Source organism: Sceloporus undulatus, chromosome 5 (genome assembly GCF_019175285.1).
Source record: "Sceloporus undulatus isolate JIND9_A2432 ecotype Alabama chromosome 5, SceUnd_v1.1, whole genome shotgun sequence".
NCBI lineage: Eukaryota > Metazoa > Chordata > Lepidosauria > Squamata > Phrynosomatidae > Sceloporus > Sceloporus undulatus.
The window spans coordinates 176,486,031-176,494,182 of NC_056526.1; the positions used below are offsets into that span (position 1 = coordinate 176,486,031).

The following is an 8,152-nucleotide window of genomic DNA, read 5'->3' on the forward strand; positions in this document are numbered from 1 at the left end:
TGAGTTGTGAGGGGCTGGTGGTGGTGCCACCTCAGTGCCAGGACGAGGAGGCATGGACGCTTCGGGTTGGGGACGCCTCACCTTTCCGCAGAGCTCTCTGAGTCAGCAGAGAGGGAAACAGGTTGATGGCTCCCTTCTTCCCCTCCTCCGCCTCTTTCTCCCTCTCTCCAGCCCTCTCTTCTGGCTCTTTCCTTTCTTCCTCCTTTCCTCCTGCAGCCGCAGTGCCTTCCTTCCAGAGGAGCCGCAGCCACTGCCGCAGCGGAGGACCCACCGCAAGAGAGCAGCCCCGCACTCTCTGGCAATGGAGATGGCAGGGGAAGGGGACCTCTCTTTGATTTCTTCCCCCTCTTCCACCTTCGGGCAAAGGCCAGATTCTTGCAACCGCCCCAAAAGGGCAGGGCAGCCTAGGGGCCATTTCTGGATAGGATATGGGGGGGGGGGGGTGTTGGTGTCGCCTGAGCCTGAATCATGGGGCTGTTCTTGGCCAGATTGGGTTCAGAGGAGCCCGTCATGGGCTTTTCTTGGCTACAGTCGACTTCCCCGGTTCCTCAGTTGGTCAGATTTGGTTCAGAGGAGGTTTGCCTTTGCCTTCCAATGAGGCTGAGAGGCTGTGACTCGCCCAAGGTCCCTAGCCCTCCAAATCCCCTTGTCACGGATTAGTTCTCCCTTAAAATGCTTGCACTGGTTTGCTTGTACTCTCAGCCTGGGCGGTTATAAGATGTAAGGAGGAGGTGTTTGGGCTAGTTGTCAGGGTGAATATTTCAGTCTCTCTGCAGCAGTGAGTATGGAATAGTGGGCAGCAGTTATTCCAGATTAGCTGCACCAATTAAAAGGGTGCAGTGGCTGAGTAGGGAAAGCAAAAGGCAAGTCTTGATGCCAGGCTTAAACCAGTGTAAAATGGTGGGCTCTGCTTGTGGCCTTGGAGCTCATAGTCAAGGTCACCCCCTTGTCTACCCGTAGTGACACTATGTACACCAGCTGCAATCCTAGATCCACTTCCAAAGGAGCGAATCTTGTTGAAGGAGGCATGCAGGCAACTCCTATGTTTGGGAAGGAGTGGCAGTTCTTCTGACGCACTGATCCCTGGGGTAACAGAGCTGGAGAAACCAGTCACAGCGTTTGTTTGGGTTTGACTGCTGCAGAGCTTCAAATTCTCTTCTTCCTTCTTTGGTGTGTCTGTGTTTGTGCCTTCAAATCTCCTGTCAACGTATGGTGTGACCCCTTGAATTTCATAGGGTTTTCTGAGGCAAGGAATACCATTCTGTATTTTGCAGAGGAGAAGGTCTCACTGTGGCAGAAAGGAGGTAAGAAAAAACAGCTTTCCCCTTTGCTTCTCTCCAACACTGAGCAACAAAACAGGGGTTTGGTTTTGCTTTGCTTTGGGCAGGCCCTGCAAGGGGAAGGGAAATCTTCTAGACAGCAGCCTCTGTGTGACCTTTGGATGTTTGCTATCATCTTGTACTCCCTCTTGGGGTTGATCGACTGTGTGTGTGTGTGTGTGTGTGTGTGTGTGTACATAAGCAATGAAGTGGGTTAAAAGGTGTTCTTTTAAAGCCTCCTTAGCCAGGGAACAGCCACAAGGAGGAAGGAAGAAAACGATCATCACATTTTGGCCAAGAGAAAGAGCTCCAGTTAGTGGAATCATTTCTTAACTTGTATGTCCTCTATGAAATGGTTGTGCCTGGATCTATCATTACTACCAGACTGACTTCCTTTGAAAACAGGCCTGGCCAATTTTTTCATTTTATGAGCCAAAGTAAAAGGGACATGTGGCAGATCCATAACCTTTTGGTTTGGCAAAAGGTAGCAGGGAGAATGTGGGGTGGGAGGATTAAGCTCATTTCTCACAAACTAATTTAAATCTCTCTCTCCTTGGTCCCTCAAGCTGCTATTAGCCAAAGAAAGGAGGAAAGACAGCAACCTGCTTGAACTTGTCTCTTCTTCCCACTCTCAAGATTATCGACAGCTTGGAGACCAAAGGATTTAAATTAGGGAAGTTGCACAAGTGAAAAGAAGAGGTTAAACAACCTCCTTCGTCTGCAGTCCTGATCTGAAATCATATCTCCCCCCAACTGCATGGCTGCTGTTAACCTTGGAGGGGTGAAATACAGGTTACTATGGTGCATTTGTCATTTCATTCCCAGCTTGACTGTTAGGAGCTTTAGTAGAAGGTACAATCCAAGGAAACAATATGAGGGTGAAAGAGTTAAACTCCCCCCCCCTCCACACACACACACACGTGCCAAGTGAATGAATCATATGCACTTGGGTATGGTGAAAGAATCACATTTCTCATTGCATTTCATCCATAACATGGTCATGTGAATTTTCTCTCCTGCCTCTTGAGAAAGATTTTCTCTTCCATATTAACTAGGTTAAAATTCAGCAAGGCTGCCTCAGTTCACGTAAAATCTTTTTAAAAAACTGGGTTGGAATGATTCCTGATGGTAATCCTGTTTTAAAATAATTGTCCCTTCCTCTTTACTACTAGGGGTCCAATAGAAAAGAATGGGTGTCACTTATATTGAAAAGGAATTGTTTGTATAATAAATCCCAACAGAACAACTTCCTTTTGTTATGGAACTGAGGGCAGTCATTCCTAAATAAAGAAGTAAGAGGAGCCTTCCTCAACCTGCTGCTTTGCAGATGTTTTTTTGGGTGGCCAGGTGTGGAAGGATCCCTGGTGGCACATTGTTTAAATGCTGGTACTGCAGCCACAACTTTGTGAGTTCGATCCCAGGGCTCCAAGCCTGTCATCCTTTCATAGGTTGGTAAAATGAGTTCCCAGTTTATTGGGGGAAATTGGCTTACAGATTGTAAACTACTTAAAGAGTCCTGGGTTCACTATTACGGCTGATAAGAGTTGTAATCCCAAATATCTGGGACGTTCAGAGTTGGGAAAGGCTCTTTCATAGCAGAGTGGTGAAGAGAACAAAAGCCAGCTCCCACATCAGTTATCCTAACTCAAAGCAAAGCTTTAATATATGAACATATGTATACGATTTTTCCCATTACACTTGCTTCTACGCACCACTTCTAAAAGTTGCTTTCCTGGGCTACAATTGACAGAATCATGCTGACTGTGGGATTCTGGGAGTAGTAGTCCCATAGGAAACCTTTGTATGCACCACTTTTCTTTAGAGTTTTCTTAAATCTCCTTGGGTCCTGAAAAAATATATGGTAGTGAAATCATATTTAAGATCTGCTGGATTTTTAATTTTTATTTTTATTGCAGATTATATCAAACAATCAAACTGGGTTTTTTTAGTGGAATTCATTAACAAGAATTTGATCAGGTAATATTGTGCGAATATGGAACTCATATCAAACTGACTATGGCTAACTAAAATTAGGCCAGGACAATGGCAGCTTGTGGATACTACACTGGCCACATTCTGCCCCAGATTGGCCCCAGACCAACCATGATGGTGACCACATGCACCAAGTCAAATCCAGTGTGACACCACGTCTTTGTGCACACAGACCAGCCATGCCAACACCTCATTGGTACCACTGGCCCACCCCATTTATGGAGTTGCCACTGCCACTTCCTCATGGGCAGAAGCTCTGTGCAAAGCCTGCCTGGTTCATTGCAGCTTCTGCTGAGGGCAAAAATGGAAGTCTGGACTCCTTGTTGATCCTGCCTGAGGGAAAGTGGCAACAGTAGCTCCAAAAACCGGGCATCCCCTTTCCCTGCACTGCTCAGCATGGGGAAGGGGGGAAGCATGGTTCTTGGCATGTGGACAACTGAATTGGACCCAATCCACCTGTCCACATGCCAAAGGAACATGAAGTCAGTCACTCTAGGCTTTCTGGGAAACACCAGGATTTCCCCTGATTTTGCTTAGTTCAGAGCAAAGTTGGGTTAAGGGCAACTTCCCTCCCCAAAAAAACCCTATATCCTCCCTCTAAGTAGGCGTACATCATCAGGACTTCCAGCACCAGTTTCACGGTGAGTACAGACTTTTTCGTCTTTGTAGAGAAGCCCTGTTTCAGTGGAACAGTGAATCTACTCCAGAGTTTAGTCCAACATTTAAAGGAATTTTCCAGGGTGCTGATTCCCAACCTCAAATTAGGTTCCACACCTTGTATAGCTCTTTTAAAGATCAGATTAAAACCCATTATAGACTTATCATAACACTGACCTTAGAATTACCAGCAGTCAGGGCCAGTATATCCATCTCAGTCTTCTAAAGGTAAAAAACGGGGTAATAATGCTGGCCTGGTTTGCAGAAATTGTAAGGATTATTGAAATAATTCTAGCAAGCATGCTGTGTGTGTACAGTTCAGTCTCAACTAAATTTATGCAGAAGCCATTTCAACTACCATAAATTTAGTAGAATTTCCTTTTTAGTAAATTTAGGAATGGTCCCTAGAAGAAATAATGTAGGCCCACTCATCAGGTGCCTGGTTTGAATTTGTCTGGTTTTTTTCTTCTTGTTGCTTTAGACTGTCTTCGAAACCTGTTCCCATATAAATATTGCTGCAGTTGTTTTGTAATTCTTATTATTATAGATTGACATGAAAGCAACAAGCAATTGCACGTTAATATGTTGCCACAAATACCTTTGCCTTTCTCATCCTGGACTGCACAATAAGCTTTTCCTTCTCTGTTTTGGTTTCATAGAAGGCAGTGTTTGGTTTTAACTAAGTCAAGATAATTTAAGACATAAAACACAAAAAGGGAGAAAGGGAGTTTGATAATTGTCAGTGGTGATGCCAAAGAAAAGAAGACTGAAGTATTCATTTTAATTGTAATACTGCCAATCCTAAATAGTGACCATTCATAAATTAATGTTATCTAACCAGTTATTCCAGATTCCAAGAAGCATATATGCAAGCGAGAGCCTCTCATCCAAGAAAGAGGAAGCCAGAACTAAAAGGGAGAAATGATATTTCTTTGGCATGTTTTTGTTCTCTGTTTTTGCTCATTGTGGGTTTGGTTTCATTTGATGAACTGGAGTGAAATGAATCATGCCCAAGTCAAAAAAAAAAGACAGTGCTGTTCTGGTCCATAGCTCACCACAGACGACTTTAGATTATTCACAAGGCTTCCTGTTTTTCCAGGACTGACTGTCTTAACTTTATGCATCTGGGTACCCCAGCGACTTCATTAGCTTTACGTTTATGCTGAAATTTTCACTGGAAGAGGGGGAGGGGTTCTGTTTGTATATTCTTTTGATCCACTAATAAATGTGAGAGAGATGTTTAAAACTGGCAAAAGTGACACAGTTCTCAAACCATTGCATGCACACTTGATTGTTCAGAAAAAGAGGCAATTAAAAAGCTTCTTCATGTTTACCTCATGGCAAAGTAAGTCTCAGTGGCAATGCCAATAGCCTGCTGTTTTCCATTCAGGTCACCCATAATTTTCAATGTTTTTTACATAGTTATTGTGAACATTGGCTTAATTCTCACCACAATGGGTTATACCCAGGTCTTAGAAAAGAAAATAATTTTATGGATCACAACATCCAAATCTCCCAGCCATTATGGCCATGGTTTGGGTATACCACTTCAAGATGGGGCCCACATAACCCTTGGTAAGTTAATACTTATATAAACTCTATTGGTTTAATGTGTCTACTGTTGTTGGGAGATAATGACTGGACTTAAGCTTTTGTGTGTTATTTATTTATTTAATGAATTTATACCCCATCTTTTCCCCAAGATGGCATTATTTGGACAGTCTGAGTGCTGCACGCGTATTCAAAATTTCCCTGCAGTCAGAAAAGTAGGATGTCAGGGAAAACTAGTCATAGTGGATATGCACATTTGTTAGCATGCCCTGCATACCCAGCACTGTATTTTGGGATCCCCATATTTCATATCTGAAGATTGCATGTTTTTGAGAGATCATGATCTTTCAGCAATACTAAGTCAGGTTCCCATTAGGAAAGGAGTGTGTGCCGAGGCATGTGCACACCCAGGTAAATAAAACAATCAAATCCAGATCAGTGTATTAAGTGCTCCTTCTTTCCTTTAAGTCATATCCATTTCCTCTTACAACTTGAGACAAAGGATCTCCTTGTATTCAAAGCAGTAACCCCATCGATACTCCCTGTTGTGTTCCCAGTTAAACTTCCCTGTCTATCCATCTTGATGATATCCTGATCCAACTGCTGTTTTTGTTACATTAAAGTCAAAGTTGTCAACCAATCAAGAATCCCATTATCAATTCCTGGGAAATATTATCCAGATTTTGTTACCTAGCAATATAGCCCACACCTTGAGGATATATTTTAGGTATAAGTATGGTTCCAAAACCTAACCTTTATGCACACAGCCAGCATACACCTCCACACTTTGTGTATATCCTGTGTCACCCTCAGACCTCCCAGTCTGACCCACTCCAGCTTTCCTTACGCTACTCATTGGACAGATAATTATCACCCCCTCAAATTCCTCAAACTCTGCCACCCTATTTCCATTTTAGTTAGTCCTTTTTGATGAGTTTGTGTGGATTGCTATTGTGTGTATGTTTGATTGCACTTGCATATTTTCTAGATAAAACTCTCTTAATTCACACCAAACCTGGAGTTCTCCTCATTTAGTACTGGTGTAAACAGGTGCAAATCGACCAAAAGTTACCCAAGCATCTTGCAAAATTTAATTTCCCCAACATTTTAAATAATGCTGATGGTGGGGAACCTCCAATCCCCTCCTCCACACACATACACATTTCTTTGGATAACACACTAACAATAAAACCGATGTTGTCCTAGGGAAGGAAATAGTTGTATCAGTACACAGAGGTCTCCTGTAGAGCTTTTGCGACTGAGAGAAGAAAATGCGTAGCATAAACCTTTGCAGACACAGTCTATTTTATAATCTAATGCAATAAGTACTCCTTGCAGCCAAATGCTCTTGGTACAGGTGGCTCTCCTGCTAAAAAATGTATTCATGTAGATTCTGGGAAGATAATTACATATAGTTAAGGTATGACATTTTACAGATGGGGATGATAGATCTTGTCCATTTGACTGCTTCAGCCCATTGGCTCAGGCTGCCATCTGCAGTTAAGGTACACAGAATTTTATTCTCCAGTCACATTATATTTTTCAGGAATGTAGCCCTTTTACCAGGGCAATTGCAACATTGTATTAAAAACCTTTAAATATGTTTATGTGCTTATTATTTAAATGAGTGTTGATATTTTCATGTTGTGTTTAGATTGTTTTACTTGTTTACTAACCCAAGATTGGTGTTGTAGATGAGAAATTAAATAAACTTTGAGTGAAAAGGTAATGCCTGTGGTTATTTTTTTTTTTTTAGTGTTCCAAAAAGTGTCTGCAAAACAGTACAAAATATACTTCTAGTTTGTGGTTGGATTGCGAACAGTACAATGAAAATGTGTGCCTGCATGTCAATTCTTCTTGTCCTTAGAAGTGCAAACACATGGAACATGCACACTGAGTGAAACTTCTGTGTAAGATACGAGTGACAACGTCTCACAGTTGAGAGTTATATTGGACACCTCCCATCCCCAACACACACTTTTGGAGATCATCCATTTTCCTGCAACTACCATAGAAATGTAGTGGCCTATGCCAAATTTGCCACAACAGTAGTAATTGCCTCCACTTTCTGTAGTGTGGGCATGTGACAGCATCTTCCCATATCAAAGAATTTTGTGTAAAGCACAACATAGAGCAGTGATTCCAAAACTTTGGTCCTCCAGGTTTTTGGACTTCAATTCCCAGAAGCCCCATTCTGAGAGCTGAAGTCCAAAATATCTGAAAAATATAGTATGAGGATCATTGACATAGAGCATATCACACAGATCATCCATACTCCATGATTTGTGCCATGATTTCACTGGCCAGCAAAGCTAAGGGAAGTAGAGGACACTGGAAAGAGATTGGGGGACTCTGTTCAATCTGTTGGCCACTGGTTGTCCATCCCTAGTGAAGGGTTTTTACTTTGCTAGGTGTTCTGAACATAAGTTAAGCTCTTAAGAATAGCTGATCTGAATCGGTTGTTAACACTAGATCACAGTTTTGTGTTATGTGAAGTAGCCTCAAGCTATTGCCCTATGTTAATTAATTATATGTGACTATTATGTCTAACAGTTCTTAATTATTTCTTATGGCTCAGTTGTAGTCCTTTATTTTGGTTAAGGAAAACAAGCCTTAATTGTGTTTGAGGGAAG

General features: G+C 42.3%; 1 long non-coding RNA gene across 1 annotated transcript; it reads left to right on the plus strand.

The window, feature by feature from the left end:
• Nucleotides 1-12: 12 nt before the first annotated feature.
• On the plus strand, nucleotides 13-7,248 carry LOC121932023. Its single transcript, XR_006104251.1, has 2 exons — nucleotides 13-121; nucleotides 1,236-7,248. It is a non-coding gene; the product is annotated as an uncharacterized LOC121932023 (long non-coding RNA).
• Nucleotides 7,249-8,152: the final 904 nt, after the last annotated feature.